Consider the following 19,265-nt stretch of genomic DNA (forward strand, 5'->3'; position numbering starts at 1 on the left):
TTAAAAAATAAAATAAAAATATATTCAATAATTGGCTACAAAGAGATCTTTCTATACTTGGGAGAGTACTTCTGTCCAAGGTAGAGGGACTGTCTCGTTTTGTGTACCCCTCATTATCGTTATGTGTAAATCCTGCTACTTGTAAAGAGATCAATAGGACCTTTCTTGACTTCATCTGGAAAAATAAGTCACAAATTAAAAAAGTCAGTCCTTTCTAACAAAAGAGCTGAAGGTGCTCTAGAAGTGTTGGATTTTGTTGACATAAATAACACTTTCCAGATAAACTGGTTGAAAAGATGTTTGATCAATACATTTACATTTACATTTAAGTCATTTAGCAGACGCTCTTATCCAGAGCGACTTACAAATTGGTGAATTCACCTTCTGACATCCAGTGGAACAGCCACTTTACAATAGTGCATCTATTCTACAGCCACTATAAAGAACAAGCCTGAAACTCTTTCTAAAGACTGTTGAAATCATCTGGAAACCCTAGGAACTGCAATCTGGGAGGTATTCCTTTGAAATTCCCATAGACAGCCATTAAAATGAGTGGTGAGCTCAAAAAAAAATGTTCCCGGATAGATTCTCCTCGGGTTTCCTCCTGCTAGATCAGTTCTGTTATACTCACAGACATTATTTTAGCAGTTTTGGAAACTTCAGAGTGTTTTCTATCCAATACTATCAATATGTATATCCTAACTTCTGGGCCTGAGTAACAGGCAGTTTACGTCAGTCATCCGAAATACCGAAAACTGCCACCGGCCCACAAGGAGTTTACATGGTCATTCATCAATAATGTAAATCATCTCTTTTTAGTCACGTAGATCTGATTATAGCACAACTTTTTTTATAGCACAATTTTTTCCCTGTATAGTGCTTTGAACTTAACATTGCAGCCTCAGACTAGGATATTTTATTAGTTGGCATTAACGCTGTCAGCATTTGTCTGAAGAACTTATAACTTCAGACTGAGATAGACAAACAGCATTGATACCTTTTGCACCTCTGAGATAGGACTGTTGCCAAGGAACAGATGGATATTTTAAGCTTTTAGTGGAGGCTGATTATCTTTCAGGCTCTTTTATTGGCTAGTGATGTTGTTGTTGCTGCTCTCGCTAGACAGCCTTGAGAACCCACTGCATCATTTCCAGACACAGAGACATCAAGTGCCTCACTCACTGCAGTTCAACTTCTGCAGTTCAACTTCTGTTTAATGTTATCGTGCTGCATTGACGCTTTCCACAGAATAATTCAATCCACAAAGGAGAAGTTATTTTACATGAAAATACACTTTTAACACCACAACTGCTTGATACCTTTGTTTTTAGAGGATACAACATTTTAGTGAAGTGAGACCAGGTGCACATTCTCCAATGAATTGTGCCTGGCCTGGACCATGTTGTATGTTCCAGCCCTAAGGCTCAGCTCCCACTCCTCGTTAGCGCAACCCAGCCTGCCATCCCATTGGGCACCAGGCCACAGTGGGCACTGCATTGCCACCCAATATTCTGATGAACTCTGTCCCTGATAAGGTTTCTCATCGTAGCTTTGTCCTCGACTGACACCGGACACTGAATTAAAGCAGGAAATTTAGAGAGAACTCACCTGCGCTAGATTACAGAGCTGTATCAGTGTCATAGAGCAGGGGGTTCACATGTCACTTTACTTGTTTGATAGGAGCCCAGAGGCCTGGTGACAATGTCAGTCCTGGTGGGTGTTGCCCTAGAAATTGAGGCTAAAAAGAGGCTAAAAATAATCACATTCATGAGTACTGCAACTGAGAATCCTAACCTATACATTCAAATCAAATCAAATTGTATTGGTCACATACACATGTTTAGCAGACGTTATTGCAGGTGTAGCGAAATGCTTGACAGTGGAGTAATATCTAACATGTAATATCTAACAATTTCACAACATATACCTAATACACACAAATCTAAGTTAAGGAATGTAATTAAGAATATATCAATATATGGAAGAGCAATGTCAGAGCGGCATAGATAAGATACCAAGATACAGTAGAAAAGTATAGAATAAAGTCTATACATATGAGATGAGTAATGAAAGATATGTAAACATTATTAAAGTAACTAGCGTTCCATTTATTAAAGTGGCCAGTGATTTCAAGTCTACAGTTGAAGTGGGAAGTTTACATACACCTTAGCCAACTACATTTAAACACAGTTTTTCACAGTTCCTGACATTTAATCCTAGTAACAATTCCCTGTCTTAGGTCAGTTAGGATCACCACTTCATTTTAAGAATGTGAAATGTCAGAATAATAGTAGAGAGAATTATTTATTTCAGCTTTTATTTATTTCATCACATTCCCAGTGGGTCAGAAGTTTACATACACTCAATTAGTATTTCGTAGCATTGCCTTTAAATTGTTTAACTTGGGTCAAACATTTCGGGAAGCCTTCCACAAGCGTCCTACAATAGGTTGGCTGAATTTTGGCCCATTCCTCCAGACAGAGCTGGTGTAACTGAGTCAGGTTTGTAGGCACACGAGCAAGGAGAAGCTTTCCACCTTCTCCACTGTGGTCCCATCGGTGTGGATAGGGGGGTAACCCCTCTGCTGTTTCCTGAAGTTCACGATCAGCTCCTTTATATTGTTGAGAGGTTATTTTCCTGGCACCACACTCCCAGAGCCCTCACCTCCTCCCTGTAGGCTGTCTCGTCATTGTTGGTAATCAAGCCTACTACTGTTGAGTCGTCGGCAAACATGATGATTGAGTTGGAAGCGTGCTTGGCCACGCAGTCATGGGTGAACAGGGAGTACAGGAGGGGCCTGAGCATGGATCTTTGTGGGGCCCCAGTGTTGAGGATCTGCGAAGTGGTGGTGTTGTTTCCTACCTTCACTACCTGGGGGCTGCCCGTCAGGAAGTCCAGGACCCGGTTCAGACCCAGGGCCTCGAGCTTAATGATGAGCTTGGGGGGTATTCCTGTCTGCGTGATGAACTGAGAACCTAACTGGCTGGACCAACTCAGACAGTATATCACGAGACAGCCATGTTTCCGTGAAACAGAGTATGTTACAATCCCTGATGTCTCTCTCGAAAGAAACCCTCGCCCTGAGTTTGTCAACTTTATTATCCAGAGACTGAACCTTAGCGAGTAATATAGTTGGACGCGGTGGGTTGGGTGGTGTGCGCGCCTCCTAAGTCGGACTAAGAAGACTACTCCGAGTACCTCTTCTCCGCTGGCATTGTTTTTGGTCGGCCTCTGGAATCAGTTCAATTGCCCTTTGGGGTACGAACGAAGGATCCCCTTCAGGAAAGTCGTATTCCTGGTCGTAATGCTAGTAGTGTTGGTGAGTTACCGCCTCACTTATATTCAATAGTTCTTCACGGCTGTATGTAATAACACCAAAAATATTCTGGGCTAGTAATGTAAGAAATAATTTATAAAAAACGAAATACTGAAAAGTTTTCTAGGAGCTAGACGCAAGGCAGCCCTCTTCTGTATGTGATCCTGACCCCACACACGTCAGGATCACACACTCCCACCCATCACTCATCCAATTTATGAAACGTTATTCAACCCGTTATTCACTGTCCTTACTATTTTTTCCCCACTTAATTTGCTGCTCAGTCAGTGTTGAGATTGAGGTGGTAATGTGTCAGTCAGTGTTGAGATTGAGGTGGTAATGTGTCAGTCAGTGTTGAGATTGAGGTGGTAATGTGTCAGTCAGTGTTGAGATTGAGGTGGTAATGTGTCAGTCAGTGTTGAGATTGAGGTGGTAATGTGTCAGTCAGTGTTGAGATTGAGGTGGTAATGTGTCAGTCAGTGTTGAGATTGAGGTGGTATGTGTCAGTCAGTGTTGAGATTGAGGTGGTAATGTGTCAGTCAGTGTTGAGATTGAGGTGGTAATATGTCAGTCAGTGTTGAGATTGAGGTGGTAATGTGTCAGTCAGTGTTGAGATTGAGGTGGTAATGTGTCAGTCAGTGTTGAGATTGAGGTGGTAATGTGTCAGTCAGTGTTGAGATTGAGGTGGTAATGTGTCAGTCAGTGTTGAGATTGAGGTGGTAATGTGTCAGTCAGTGTTGAGATTGTGGTGGTAATGTGTCAGTCAGTGTTGAGATTGAGGTGGTAATGTGTCAGTCAGTGTTGAGATTGAGTTGGTAATGTGTCAGTCAGTGTTGAGATTGAGGTGGTAATGTGTCAGTCAGTGTTGAGATTGAGGTGGTAATGTGTCAGTCAGTGTTGAGATTGAGGTGGTAATGTGTCAGTCAGTGTTGAGATTGAGGTGGTAATGTGTCAGTCAGTGTTGAGATTGAGGTGGTAATGTGTCAGTCAGTGTTGAGATTGAGGTGGTAATGTGTCAGTCAGTGTTGAGATTGAGGTGGTAATGTGTCAGTCAGTGTTGAGATTGAGGTGGTAATGTGTCAGTCAGTGTTGAGATTGAGGTGGTAATGTGTCAGTCAGTGTTGAGACTGAGGTGGTAATGTGTCAGTCAGTGTTGAGATTGAGGTGGTAATGTGTCAGTCAGTGTTGAGATTGAGGTGGTAATGTGTCAGTCAGTGTTGAGATTGAGGTGGTAATGTGTCAGTCAGTGTTGAGATTGAGGTGGTAATGTGTCAATCAGTGTTGAGATTGAGGTGGTAATGTGTCAGTCAGTGTTGAGATTGAGGTGGTAATGTGTCAGTCAGTGTTGAGATTGAGGTGGTAATGTGTCAGTCAGTGTTGAGATTGAGGTGGTAATGTGTCAGTCAAAAGGCCACTGAGACGTATGTGCTGGGTCACAGTGCCCAGAGAGCACAAAGGCTGTCAGGCTTATTGTCACAGGTCGTCACATGGTAGAGGCCACTCAATATGTGGCGCTCGACACTGCCGCCACCACAATGGAGCCAGGTGTGGTTGTTATCTGTCCCATTGTTCCACAGGGCCATGATAGCTCCCGGACGGGCTGTTGTCCTGGACGCTGTTTCCATGGCACAGTTGTTGTGGCATCGCTGAGAGAGGACAGCTGGGCGTCTCCTCAAGTCTAATGAACATGAATTGGATTTGCAGGGAATGCTGTGTAAACCCCAACCCAGGCGGGATGTTAATTCGTGACTGGCTTTGTTACATTAGTCTCTGTTGTTCCTGTTGTTCATGGTAGGGTACAGTTGGATAGTAGTGCCAAAACACAGCCCGGCTCCTCCTCTATGGGGACCGGGCCATCATTGTGTAATGTGTGAAGACTTGCCTGCTCAGAAAGATACTACAAAAGAAGGGTGATTTTTGTATTTATTTTTTGAGACCTTTGCTCATGAATTGAGATCTGAGTTGATTTAAGGAACATAATAATGCATTGTTGTCTAGTAAAGAAAAAACACTTTGAACTCGACAAATATATAAGATAATGAAAAATAAAAATAAATATATCACATAACGAGAGATGTGTTGGTCAGAAAAGGCCAGTGTTTCAGTGAATGGGGTGGCAGGTGGTTAGAGCGTTGGACTTGTAACCGAAAGGTTGCAAGATCAAATCCCTGAGCTGACAAGGTATAAATCTTTCCTTCTGCCCCTAAACGAGGCAATTAACCCACTGTTCCTAGGGCGTCATTGAAAATAAGAATTTGTTCTTAACTGACTATCCTAGTTAAAAAAATGTTTGCCTTTTGAGTGAGCCAGGTCTGAATGGAGCCTTACTTGATTACAGCCATAGTGTCTCTGAGAAGCTATCTCTATCAAAGACCCAGCTATCGATGTGATTTGATAACACGCTTTTGTCAGGATTTGGCCAGGGTTGTTCCGGTTTTTGGTCACTAGATGCCCCCATTGTGCTTTTTGACCTTTTGCTTTCCCTTGATCCCCATTATTATTTGCACCTGTGCCTCGTTTCCCCTGATTGTATTTAAACCCTTTGTTTCCCTCAGTTCTTTGCTCTGTGTTTGTATGTTAGCACCCAGCCCTAGTGTTCTGCGTGCTCTTGTTGTTCCCGGTGGACGCTCTTGTGGAATTCTGTTTTTTTTGTTCTTGTTTATTTATTTTTGAGTATCTTTTGAGGCTTTTTGTGCTATACCTACCACCTTGTGGATTTGCCTTTTTGTCTTGGAGGATTACCTTGTGGATTGCCTTGTTCTTGTGGAATTCCTTTTGAGCTTGTGGAGTTACATGTTTTCCTGAAGGACTTCACTTTTTACTTTATTAAATACACCGTCTCAAGTACTGCTGTGTCTGCCTCATCTTCTGGGTTCTGCTGACTATTCGTGCTCAGTTGGTTAAGTGACTGTTTCTCACTCCGGAGACCCGGGTTCGTAACCGGGTCCTGACAGCTTTGGAACAGCCCTTGTAATTGGCGGCTTTTGGCCCATGAAAAAAACAAGTGTACATTCCCATTGTACATTGACACATGATGTCATCGGGTTAATTCCCCCATCTATGTAATTGTTCCTATTTGAAAGGAGCTTATTGTTCGTGTCTCACTGGCTTTGGACAACACCGTTGTGTCCAGTCTGTGACTAAAGGGGTTAAGGGGATCACCTTGCACCCTCCACAACCACAGGGCTCTCCAGAGGGTGGTGCAGTCAGCCCAATGCATTACTGGGGGCACACTGCCTGCTCTGCAGGATATCTAGAGCATTAAATGTCACAGGAAGTCCAAGAAGATCATCAATGACCTCAGCCACCCAAGTGACGGCCTGTTCACCCCACTATCATCTAGAAGGCTATGGTCAGTACAGGTGCATCAAAGCTGGGACCGAGAGACTGAAAAACAGCTTCTATCTCAACTCCATCAGACTGTTACATAGCCATCACTAGCCAGCTACCACCCGGTACTCAACCCTGCACCTTAAAGGCTGCTTCCCTATATACATAGGCATGGAATCACTGGACACTTTAATAATGGAACTCTAGTCATTTTAATAATGTTTACATACTGCTTTACTAATCTCATATGTATAGACTGTATTATATTCTACTGTATTTTAGTCAATGCAACTCTGACATTGCTCGTCCTGATATTTATATATGTCTTAATTCCAAGATTTTACTTTTAGATTTGTGTATTGTTGTGAATTGTTAGATACTACTGTGCTGTTGGAGCAAGGAACACAAACATTTCGCTACACCCGCAATAACATCTGCTAAATACAGTACCAGTCAAGAGTTTGGACACACCTTCTCATTCAAGGGTTTTTATGCTTTTCCTTCACTCTGCGGTCCAAATCATCCCAAACCATCTCAATTGGGTTGAGGTCAGGTGATTATGGAGGCCAAGTCATCTGATGCACTCTCCTTCTTGGTCAAATAGCCCTTATACAGCCTGGAGGTTTGTAGGATCATTGTCCTGTTGAAAAATGGGGCGGCAGGGTAGCCTACTGGTTAGAGCGTTTGGACTAGTAACCGAAAGGTTGCAAATTCGAATCCCCGAGCTGACAAGGTACAAATCTGTCATTCTGCCCCTGAACACGCAGTTGCTGAACAGGCACTGTTCCTGGCCGTCATTGAAAATAAGAATTTGTGCTTAACTGACTTGCCTAGCAAAATAAAATAAATAAAATCATAAGAGCTAACCAAATTGGATGGGCACTGCAGAATGCTGTGGTAGCCATGCTGGTTAAGTGTGCCTTGAATTCTAAATAAATCACTGACAGTGTTACCAGCAAAGCACCACCACACCTCCTCCTCCATGCTTCACGGTGGGAACCACACATGCAGAGATCATTCATTCACCTACTCTGTGTCTCACAAAGACACAGCGTTTGGAACCAAAAATCTCAAATTTGGACTCATCAGACCAAAACACAGGTCTAATAATTCCACCAGTCTAATATCCATTGCTCGTGTTTCTCAGCCCAAGCAAGTCTCTTCTTCTTAATGGTGTCCTTTAGTAGTGATTTCTTTGCAGCAATTCGACCTTGAAAAACTGATTCACGCAGTCTCCTCTGAACAGTTGATGCTGAGATGTGTCTGTCACTTGAACTCTGTGAGGCATTTATTTGGGCTGCAATTTCTGAGGTGCAGTTAACTCTACTGAACTTATCCTCTGCAGCAGAGGTAACTCTGGGTCTTCCTTTCCTGTGGTGGTCCTCATGAGAGCCAGTTTCATCATAGCGCTTGATGGTTTTTGAAACTGCTCTTGAAAACACGTTCAAAGTTCTTGACTGCATTGACTGTCCTCTTTATGTCTTAAAGTAATGATGGACTGTCGTTTCTCTTTGCATATTTGAGCTGTTCTTGCCATAATATGGACTTGGTTTTTAGGGCTATCTTCTGTATACCACCCCTACCTTGTCACAACACAACTGATTGGCTCAAACACATTAAGAAGGAAAGAAATTCCACAAATTAACTTTTATCAAGGTTCACCTGTAAATTTAAGTGCATTCCAGGTGATTACGTCATGAAGCTGGTTGAGAGAATGCCAAGACTGTGAAAAGCTGTCGTCAAGGCAAATGGTGGCTACTTTGAAGTATCTCAGATATAAAATATATTTAGATTTGTTTAACACTTTTTTTGGTTACTACATGATACCATATGTGTTATTTCCTAGTTTTGATGTCTTCACTATTATTCTACAATGTAGAAAATAGTTAAAATAAACAAAAAACCTTGAATGAGTAGGTGTGTCCAAACTTTTGACTGGTACTGTATGTGTGTGACCAATAACATTTGATTTGATTTTATATACTGTATTCTAGTCGGGTGTCACGCCCTGACCTTAGATATCCTTTTATTTCTCTATTTGGTTAGGTCAAGATGTGACTAGGGTGGGCATTCTAGTTTTTTCGTTTCTAGGTTGGACTAGTATGGTTCCCAATCAGAGGCAGCTGTCATTCCTTGTCTCTGATTGGGGATCATATTTAGGCAGCCTTTTCCCACCTGTTGTTTGTGGGATCTTGATTTTGTATTGTTGTTTTTGAGCCCTACCAAGCTGGACGTTTTGTTTTGTTACTGTTTATTTGTTTTGTTGCCGGTTCACATTAATAAATATGATGAACGCCTTCCACACTGCACCAAAGTCCAATCCTTCCAACAATGATTGTTATAGAAGATCACACCAACAACGGACCAAGCAGCGTGCCCAGGAGGAGCAGACATCCTGGACGTGGGAGGATATATTGGACGGGAAGGGATCCTGGACGTGGGAGGAAATCCTGGCTGGAAAGGATCGCCTTCCATGAGAGCAGACAGAGGCAGCAAAGGAAAAACAATGACGACACCGGGGTTCGCGGCCACGACGGGAGCCCAAGAGGCAGCCTCAAAAAAATTGGGGGAGGCACATGGGGTGGTTGGCGGAGCCAAGGTGGGAACCAGATCCAACTCCCTGTACTCACCGTGTGGAGTTGGTCACCGTTCAGGTGCCATGTTTTCCGGTTCTACGCACCGTGTCTCCAGTGCGCCTCCACAGCCCGGTGCTTTCTGTGCCAGCTCCCCGCACTTGTCGTGCTAAAGTGGGTATCTGTCCAGGATGGGTTGTGCTGGCTCAGCGCTTCTGGTCTCCAGGGTCCAGTACATCCTGTGCCGGTTCTACGCACTGTGTCCCCAGTGCACCATCACAGCCCAGTGCGTCCTGTGCTAGCTCCCTGCACTTTCAGTGCGAAGGTGGTCGTTTGTCCAGGACGCGTTGTGCCAGCTCTATGCTCCAGACCTCCAGTGTGCCTCCACGGTCCAGTACATCCTGAGCCGGCTCTATGCACCTTGTCTCCAGTGCGCCCTCACAGCCCAGTGCGTCCTGTGCCAGCTCCCCGCACTTACTGTGCGAAGGTGGTCATTTGTACAGGACGCGTTGTGCCAGCTCTACGCTCTAGACCTCCAGTAATGATCCATGGCCCGAAGCCTCCAGTGATGATCCACGGCCCGGAGTCTCCAGTGATGATCCATGGTCCGGCGCCTCCAGCGAGTGTTCCCGGACCGGAGTCTCCGGCAACGATCTACGGTCCAGAGTCTCCGGCGACGATCTACGGTCTGGAGTCCCCGGCGACAATCTACGGTCCGGAGTCCCCGGCAATGATCTACGGTCCGGTTCCTCCGGCGACGATCCACGGACCAGAGTCCCCGGCGATGATCTACGGTCCGGTTCCTCCGGCGACGATCCACGGACCAGAGTCCCTGGCGATGATCCACGGTCCAGAGCCTTCGACGACGATCCACGGTCCGGCGCTTCCAACGACGATCCACGGTCCAGCGCTTCCGGCAACGATCCCCGCACCAGAGGTGTCACCGACTCTGGTGGATCCGCGAGCGGAGTGGGGTCGACGTCCTGCACCGGAGCTTCCACCGAGGCTGGATGCCCACCCGGACCCTCCCCTATAGAGTCAGGTTTTGCGGCCGGGGTCCGCACCTTTTGGGGGTGGAGGGGGTGGGTACTGTCACACCCTGACCTTAGAGATCCTTTTATTTCTCTATTTGGGTAGGTCAGGGTGTGACTAGGGTGGTCATTCTAGTTTTTTCATTTCTAGGTTGGCCTAGTATGGTTCCCAATCAGAGGCAGCTGTCATTCGTTGTTTCTGATTGGGGATCATATTTAGGCAGCCTTTTCCCACCTGTTGTTTGTGAGATCTTGATTTTGTATTGTTGCTTTTGAGCCCTCCAAAGCTGGACAATTTGATACTCTTTTATTTGTTTTGTTGCTGGTTCACATTAATAAATATGATGAACGCCTTCAACGCTGCACCTTTGTCCAATCCTTCCACCATCGATCGTTATATCGGGGCTCATCCTATATACCTTATTTGAGTATTTTTCTGGATGATGTGTGTTGTTTTGTATTGTTAAGTATTGCTGCACTGTTGGAGCTAGAAACATAAGCATTTTGCAGTACATGTGATAACATCTGCAAATATGTGTACGCGACCAATCAACTTTGATGTTATTTGCAGAGTTTGTTGTGAAAGGTGACAGGTGTGTGAGTTCTAACACATGAAAGAAGGGCTGGTGGTGACATCATGATGCTCATCTTACCTGGGTGACACATTGCTCCTCTGCTTGTCACCTGTCCAGGACCATGGAGAGTGTCCAATGTTTTTATTTAACCTTTATTTAACCAGGTAGGCTAGTTAAGAACAAGTTCTCATTTACAAATGTGACCTGGCCAAGATAAAGCAAATCCGTTTGACACATACAACAACACAGAGTTAAACATGGAATAAACAAACATACAGTCAATAATACAGTAGAAAAAGTCTATATACAGTGTGTGGAAATGAGGTAGGATAAGGGAAGTAAGGCAATAAATAGGCCATAGTGGCGAAGTAATTACAATATAGCAATTAAACAATGAAGATATAAACACAGTATGGGATGAGGTAGTTGGGTGGGCTATTTACAGATGGGCTATGTACAGGTGCAGTGATCTGTGAGCTTCTCTCACAGCTGGTGCTTAACCTCTTGAAACTCCCCATCCCGGATCCGGGATTGTGACTAAGCCTCAGGCTCATTAGCATAACGCAACGTTAACGATTTCTGAAAATCGCAAATAAAATTAAAATAATGCGTTTGCTCTCAAGCTTAGCCTTTTCTTAACAACACTGTCATCTCAGATTTTCAAAATATGCTTTTGAACCATAGAAATTGACTAATTTGTGTAAGAGTATGCAAAGCTAGCATAGCATTTTGTGTAGCATGTAGCACGCAACATTTTCACAAAAGCCAGATAACCAAATAAATAAAATCATTTACCTTTGAAGAGCTTCTGATGTTTTCAATGAGGAGACTCCCAGCCACATACCAAATGCGCAGTGTTTCCTGAAAGCGTCTGTGTGTAGGAGAAATCGTTCCGTTTTCTACATTGCGCCTGGCTACCGAAACGAACCGAAAATGCAGTCACCTACAACGTGAAACTTTTTCCGGATTAACTACATAATATCGACCGAAACATGGCAAACGTTGTTTGGAATCAATCCTCAAGGTGTTTTTTCACATATCTCTTCATTGACATGCAGTTCATGGAAGCTTGCTTCTCTCTCTGTGCCCCATGGAAAAATACTGGCAGGTGACTTTTGCGCACCAATTTCGGCGCAGGACACCGGGCGGACACGTGGTAAATGTGGTCTCTTATGGTCAATCTTCCAACGATCTGCCTACAAATACGTCACAATGCTGCAGACACCTTGGGGAAACGACAGAAAGGGCAGACTCATTCCTCTTGCGTTCACAGCCATATAAGGAGATCATGAAAGACAGAGCCTCAAAAATCCTTGTCATTTCCTGGATGCCAAGTCATCTTGGTTTTGCCTGAAGCTCACGTTAAAGGGCACGCACAGAGAAGATATTTGTATTTCTGGACACGTCAGAGTGTTTTCTTTCGAACAGTAGCAATTATATGCATAGTCGAGCATCTTTTTGTGACAAAATATCTTGTTTAAAACGGGAACGTTTTTCTTCCAAAAATGAAATAGCGCCACCATAAGTGTAAGAGGTTAAAGCTAATGAGGGAGATATGAGTATCCAGCTTCGGTGATTTTTGCAGTTCGTTCCAGTCATTGGCAGCATAGAACTGCAAAGAAAGGTGGCCAAAGTAAGAATTGGCTTTGGGGGTGACCAGTGAGATATACCTGCTGGAGCGTGTGCTACGGCTGGGTGCTGCTATGGTGACCAGTGAGCTGAGATAAGGCGGGGCTTTACCTAGCAGAGACTTGTAGATGACCTGGTGCCAGTGGGTTTGGCGGCGAGTATGAAGAAGCGAGGGCCAGCCCACGAGAGCGTACAGGTCACGGTGGTGGGTAGTATATGGGGCTTTGGTGACAAAACGGATGGCACTGTGATAGACTGCATCCAATTTGTTGAGTAGAGTGTTGGAGGCTATTTTGTAAATGACATCACCGAAGTCGAGGATTGGTAGGATGGTCAGTTTTACGAGGGCATGTTTGGCAGCATGAGTGAAGGATGCTTTGTTGTGAAATAGGAAGCTGATCCTAGATTTAATTTTGGAGCTGCTTAATGTGAGTCTGGAAGGAGAGTTTACAGTCTAACCAGACATCTAGATATTTGTGGTTGTCCACAAATTCTAAGTCAGAACCGTCTAGAGTAGTGATGCCGGACGGGCAGGCAGGTGCGGGCAGCGATCAGTTGAATAGCATGCATTTAGTTTTACTTGCATTTAAGAGCAGTTGGAGGCCACGGAAGGAGAGTTGTATGGCATTGAAGCTTGCCTGGAGGGTTGTTAACACAGTGTCCAAAGAAGGGCCAGAAGTATACAGAATGGTGTCGTCTGCGTAGAGGTGGATCAGAGACTCACCAGCAGCAAGAGCGACATCATTGATGTATACAGAGAAGAGAGTCGGTCCAAGAATTGAACCCTGTGGCACCCCCATAGAGACTGCCAGAGGTCCAGACAGCAGACCCTCCGATTTGACACACTGAACTCTATCAGAGAAGTAGTTGGTGAACCAGGCGAGGCAATCATTTGAGAAACCAAGGCTGTCGAGTCTGCCGATGAGGATGTGGTGATTGACAGAGTCGAAAGCCCTGGCCAGATCAATGAATACGGCTGCACAGTAATGTTTCTTATCGATGGCGGTGAAGATACCATTTAGGACCTTGAGCGTGGCTGAGGTGCACCCATGACCAGCTCTGAAACAGATTGCATAGCAGAGAAGGTATGGTGGGATTTGAAATGGTCGGTAATCTGTTTGTTGACTTGGCTTTCGAAGACCTTAGAAAGGCAGGGTAGGATAGATATAGGTCTGTAGCAGTTTGGGTCAAGAGTGTCCCCCCCTTTGAAGAGGGGGATGACCGCAGCTGCTTTCCAATCTTTGGGAATCTCAGACGACACGAAAGAGCCGTTGAACAGGCTAGTAATAGGGGTGGCAACAATTTCGGCAGATAATTTTAGAAAGAAAGGTTCCAGATTGTCTAGCCCGGCTGATTTGTACGGGTCCAGATTTTGCAGCTCTTTCAGAACATCAACTGACTGGATTTGGGAGAAGGAGAAATGGGGAAGGCTTGGGCGAGTTGCAGTGGGGGGTGCAGTGCTGTTGACCGGGATAGGAGTAGCCAGGTGGAAAGCATGGCCAGCCGTAGAAAAATGCTTATTGAAATTCTCAATTATAGTGGATTTATCAGTGGTGACAGTGTTTCCTATCTTCAGTGCAGTGGGCAGCTGGGAGGAGGTGTTCTTATTCTCCATGGACTTTACAGTGTCCCAGAACTTTTTTGAGTTAGTGTTGCAGGAAGCAAATTTCTAGCCTTGGCTTTTCTAACTGCCTGTGTATAATGGTTTCTAGCTTCTCTGAACAGCTACATATCACGGGGGCTGTTCGATGCTAATGCAGAACGCCATAGGATGTTTTTGTGTTGGTTAAGGGCAGTCAGGTCTGGGGAGAACCAAGGGCTATATCTGTTCCTGGTTCTACATTTCTTGAATGGGGCATGCTTATTTAAGATGGTTAGGAATGCATTCAAAAAAATAACCAGGCATCCTCTACTGATGGGATGAGATCAATATCATTCCAGGATACCCCGGCCAGGTCAATTAGAAAGGCCTGCTCGCTGAAGTGTTTCAGGGAGCGTTTGACAGTGATGAGTGGAGGTCGTTTGACCGCTGACCCATTACGGATGCAGGCAATGAGGCAGTGATCGCTGAGATCTTGGTTGAAGACAGCAGAGGTGTATTTAGAGGGCAAGTTGGTTAGGATGATATCTATGAGGGTGCCCATGTTTAAGGTGAGGTACCTGGTAGGTTCATTGATAATTTGTGTGAGATTGAGGGCCTCAAGCTTAGCTTGTAGGATGGCTGGGGTGTTAAGCATGTTCCAGTTTAGGTCGCCTAGCAGCACGAGCTCTGAAGATAGATGGGGAGCAATCAGTTCCAATATGGTGTCCAGAGCACAGCTGGGGGCAGAGGGTGGTCTATAGCAGGCGGCAACAGTGAGAGACTTGTTTTTAGAGAGGTGGATTTTTAAAAGTAGAAGTTCAAATTGTTTGGGTACAGACCTGGATAGTAGGACAGAACTCTGCAGGCTATCTTTGCAGTAGATTGCAACACCGCCCCCTTTGGCAGTTCTATCTTGTCTGAAAATGTTATAGTTTGGGATGAAAATTTCAGAATTTTTGGTGGTCTTCCTAAGCCAGGTTTCAGATATAGCTAGAACATCCGGGTTGGCAGAGTGTGCTAAAGCAGTGAATAAAACAAACTTAGGGAGGAGGCTTCTAATGTTAACATTCATGAAACCAAGGCTATTACGGTTACAGAAGTCATCAAAAGAGAGCGCCTGGGGAATAGGAGTGGAGCTAGGCACTGCAGGACCTGGATTCACCTCTACATTGCCAGAGGAACAGAGGAGGAGTAGGATAAGGGTACGGCTAAAAGCAATATGAATTGGTCGTTTGGAACAGAGAGTAAAAGGAGGTTTCTGGGGGCGATAAAATAGCTTCAAGGTATAATGTACAGACAAAGGTATGGTAGGATCTGAATACAGTGGAGGTAAACCTAGGTATTGAGTGACGATGAGAGAGATATTGTCTCTAGAAACATCATTGAAACCAGGAGATGTCATCGCATGTGTGGGTGGTGGAACTAATAGGTTGGATAAGGTATAGTGAGCAGGACTAGAGGCTCTACAATGAAATAAGCCAATAAACACTAACCAGAACAGCAATGGACAAGGCATATTGACATTACGGAGAGGCATCCTTAGTCGAGTGATCAAAAGGGTCCAGTGAGTAGTGAGGTTGTTTGGGGTCACGGCGATTTAGACAGCTAGCCGGGCCATCGGTAGCAAGCTATAATAGGATGGAGGTCTGTTATTAGACACCTCGTGCATTTCCATCAGTAGGACCGTGTGGTAGAGGGGATGAATCCAATTCCCCCCAAATAACCAATAGATATAGTTATAGAGGCCCAAGAAAAAATTAAATAACATTTAAAAAATAAATTGTCCGATAGGTCTTTTCAGATAGCAGCCGATAAGACAGCTAACTGTTAGCGGACCGCAGATGGGCATTCAGGTAACGTCGCGACGGAGGAGCCAGCCGGATAACTCCCTTGGGTGGATAACGTCGGTAGTCCAGTTGTGAAGGCCCGGTGGGGCTCCGCGTTGGCAGTAAAACGGGTCCGGATAGGTGATTGTAGCCCAAGAGTGACTGATGGAACTCTTCAGCTGGCTAGCTCCGGAATAATTGATGTTTGCTTCGGAATCGACGAATGCCGATAGTCACACGGATAGCAGCTAGCTAGCTGCGAGATCCAGGTATAAATGTCCAGAGTTAGCGATTGAAATCCGGGGACGTGGAGAGAAAAATAGGTCCGGTATGTTCCGGTCCGAGACGCGCCGTACAAAACTGGCGATAGATTTTCGAGCTAAAGGATAGCTGATGACCACAAACCGTGGTTAGCTGAATACTAACGATTAGCCAGTAAAGAAGCTAACTAGCTTCTGATTAGCTTCAAGCTAGCTTCTGGCTAGCTTCTGGATTAGCTTCTGGCTAGCTTCTGGTTAGCTTCTGGTTAGCTTCTATGGAGGATTACAGATTTGAGGTAAATAATACTTTCTTTTAAAAAATATATAAATTGGTGAGGCGGGTTGCAGGAGAGTGTTTTGAAGATGAGTTTATAGAAAATAAAAAATATAAATAAAAAGGTATGTGAAGAAAGTTGTAAATATATATATATACGGGACACGACAAGACGAGGACAAAAGACGTCTGAACTGCTATGCCATCTTGGAGCGAACAGAATGTCATAAATGTAATAATATCTCTGGAGGACAAGATTTCTGGGATTATGCTGGCGTATTCAGGGGGAAGTCACTCCTACTGCTGTATGATGGGAGAAACCATACATTGGTGTTTGAAGTACCAGTCAAAAGTTTGGACACACTTACTCATTTAAGGGTTTTTCTTTATGTTTTACTATTTTCTACATTGTAGAATAATAATGAAGACACCAAAACTATGAAATAACATATATGGAATCCTGACGTAACCAAAAAGTATTAAACAAATTCTTCAAAGTAGGCACCCTTTGCCTTGATGACAGGTTTGCACACTCTTGGCATTCTCTCAACAATCTAAAATATGAAATATTTGTTTGACATTTTATTGGTTACTACATGATTCCATAGGTGTTATTTCATAGTTTTGATGTGTTCACTATTATTCTACAAAGTAGAAAACAGTAAAAAATAAAATAAAGAAAAACCTTGAATGAGTAGGTTTGTCCAAACATTTGACTGGTACTGTACATGTAAAAAAGGATAATGGAAAAGCAACCACCAACTACAACATCCCAAATTAACCCCATATCAATCTGCATTATTTTAAGTACCTCACTCTCCACTTAAACCTTATTGTTAATGACCAGAATTGATCATCCTTGGCTCAATTAAATGTTCTCCAGTGTAAATGAAGCCTGCTAATGCAGCGCATGGTGGTTCTGGAAGTTTTAAATCAGGAGGAGCTTGAGAACTGCCCGGTTCCAACAGGTCTGACAAAGGGTACAGGGGACTGAGTAATAGACCTATGACATTACTGAGCCCAATTGTGCTGAAGGTCAGAGCACTCTCCAGCAGGGACAGATCATCCTCTTAGCCCTGTCTGATTTCTGGAGAGCCCTTGTGTTGTATAACATCTACAATCATATTTATCTGCAGCTTTCCTCATTGTGTAAGGTGATGGATTTGGTTTTGACCTGCCTCACCCCATCTGTGATTAGTGACTCAGTCTTGGCCCTATGTCACAATGGAAAAACATCTTACACTTATATCATTGAAGTTTGGGTGTGAAGGACACCGAGTTATGTTGTCTCCCATTACGCCAATAAAACATGCTGTTTCCAGGGTCAGTATAAGAGATGGGGTGCTTTTATTGTGCACCTAAAAGCATTTATGTGCTGGTACATAATAAGCCTCCATTGCAGTTCATTTCCAGCATAGGACAACTCATACTGATTATCATTGTAACATCTGCTTCCAACTCACACCCTCAAACACGTAGATCCCCTGAATGCAGCTCACTTTTCAGTCCACTTTCCAGCTCACACTCTCAAACACCTACATCCCCTGAACGCAGCTCACTCTCCAGATCCCAATCACCTGAATTCTGTTCACACACCTGTATGTCATTATCACACAATATTTAGTTCAGTTCTTTGCACCCCATCACTGTGAGGTATTGTTTTTTTGGTGACACATGTCTTTCGGAGCCCTGGGTTTCCCGTGATTTACTCTTCCCGTGTATAATAGTTTTTGCCTTCCTCACTAATGACGCCTTTTGCCTATTCCCTGCCTGTACATTAGCCTATTGGATTTCCTGTTATCTACCTATTGCCTGATCTCCCGGACTATGTTACTAGCCTTTTCCCTGCCTGTACTGTCTCCCTTTTGGACCTCCTGTGTATGACCTTCTGTCTGTCCCTGGACCCAGCTACCTGCCTTCTCCTGTGGTCCTTTGCAATAAACACCTGCTGCGCTCTGCGCTTGAAACCAGCTCTCTGTCTCCCCTCGTGTTCATTACCAGCTCTCTGTCTCCCCTCGTGTTCATTACAATCATATATATATATATATAAGTATATACACTACTATTCAAAAGTTATGGGGTCACTCAGTAATGTCCTTGTTTTTTAAAAGAAAAGTAAACATTTTGTCCATTAAAATAACATCAAATTGATCAGAAATAGTCTAGACGTTGTTGTTAGGGATATTTCCGCCTGACTGACGTGCCCAAAGTAAACTGCCTGTTACTCAGGCCCAGAAGCCAGTATATGCATATAATTGGTAGCATTGGATAGAGAACACTTTGTAGTTTGTAGAAATGTTAAAATGGTGTATGAGACTATAACACAATTAATATGGCAGGCGAACATCAAACAAAAAAATCAACCGGAAAGTTTTTTTTTATTTAGCTTCCAGGCTCTTATAATGGAAAGCTATGGGTTCTATGTAATTCCAGCTCCCATATTACAATTCCTATGGCTTACACTAGATTTAAACAGTATTTGTTCTTTGTTTCAGGCTTGTTTCTTCAAAAACAAGCAAGAATTTGTTTTGTAGAAAGAGTCCCGGTACAATATCAGTCTGTTGGCGCGTAATTTTACTTTTCTATTGAACATACTTCTTTCCGTATGAAATATTATAGTTTATTTATATTTTAGGATACCAGACGATTGAATAGAAACATAGTTTGACTTATTTGAACAAAGTTAGGGGTAGCTTTTGGGATTCCTTTCTCTGCATGTTGAATGAGTGGATTACTCAAATCGATGGCGCCAACTAAACAGACTTTTTGGGATATAAAGAAGGATTTTATCTAACAAAATAACCATTCATGTTGTAGCAAGGGACCCTTGGGATTGCAAACAGGGGAAGATTTTCAAAAGTAAGTGATT

The sequence above is a fragment of the Oncorhynchus masou genome, chromosome 22 (genome assembly GCF_036934945.1).
Source record: "Oncorhynchus masou masou isolate Uvic2021 chromosome 22, UVic_Omas_1.1, whole genome shotgun sequence".
In the NCBI taxonomy this organism is placed as follows: Eukaryota; Metazoa; Chordata; class Actinopteri; order Salmoniformes; family Salmonidae; genus Oncorhynchus; species Oncorhynchus masou.